The sequence below is a fragment of the Salmo trutta genome, chromosome 17, assembly GCF_901001165.1.
Source record: "Salmo trutta chromosome 17, fSalTru1.1, whole genome shotgun sequence".
Taxonomy (NCBI): domain Eukaryota; kingdom Metazoa; phylum Chordata; class Actinopteri; order Salmoniformes; family Salmonidae; genus Salmo; species Salmo trutta.
The window spans coordinates 57,517,856-57,518,726 of NC_042973.1; the positions used below are offsets into that span (position 1 = coordinate 57,517,856).

The 871-nt window shown below is 38.9% G+C and overlaps 1 non-coding gene across 1 annotated transcript; it reads right to left on the reverse strand.

Annotated features, from left to right (window-relative positions):
* Positions 1-502: 502 nt before the first annotated feature.
* On the reverse strand, positions 503-577 carry trnaa-ugc (transfer RNA alanine (anticodon UGC)). Its single transcript has one exon. It is a non-coding gene; the product is annotated as a tRNA-Ala (tRNA).
* Positions 578-871: the final 294 nt, after the last annotated feature.

Sequence of the window (871 nt, forward strand, 5' to 3'; positions counted from 1 at the left end):
GTGGGGATGTTTTTCAGCAGCAGTGCAAATTGTCCACTGATATTGGTATAACTTCTCACCCCTTGTGGCTGTATGAAAGTTAATTTCCCCTCAGACACACATTTGTTCTTTGATATAATGAAGGTCATTTGTGTAGAATGTACTTTTCCCCACCTCTTTATTTCTTTCAAGAGAAAAACTGCTGATGAACAGCCACATTTCTAAATGACACCTTGTCTATTCTTCTATTCTAACTCTCAACAGTAAGTTTAGACCCCGACTGATTAAAATATATATATATATATATATATTTATTACAAAAAAACACAACGAACGGGTAACATTAAAGTATTAGAACATGAAGGACAAACAATACGGCATCAACACACTATCCAACATGTATCAGTCTTTCATTTAAATTTTTTTACATTTTAGTCATTTAGCAGACGCTCTTATCCAGAGCGACTTACAGTAATGAATGCATACATTTCAATTCATTTCATACATTTTTTTTTCTCGTACTGGCCCCCCGTGGGAATCGAACCCACAACCCTGGCGTTGCAAACACCATGCTCTACCAACTGAGCCACAGGGAGGCTTTCCACAACAGAGCCATCCTTATGTGTGAGGGTGCGTGTGCATGATAGTGATATAAAATATATGTCATAGTTTCCTTTTTCATGATCACAATCTTGTGAAACCCGAACCTTCCAAGATCCCCCCACAGCTCCCCAATAGCTGTCCCTCAACCATTCGAGACCCCTCCCACAGTCCCTCCCCGGAAGAAAAAATATAAAAAATACAATTGATTCCATTCCCCACCCCCAAGAACCTCCCAATACACCAACAACCAAGAGAATTAACTAAAGAGAAAAAAGGAAAAGACAGAAGA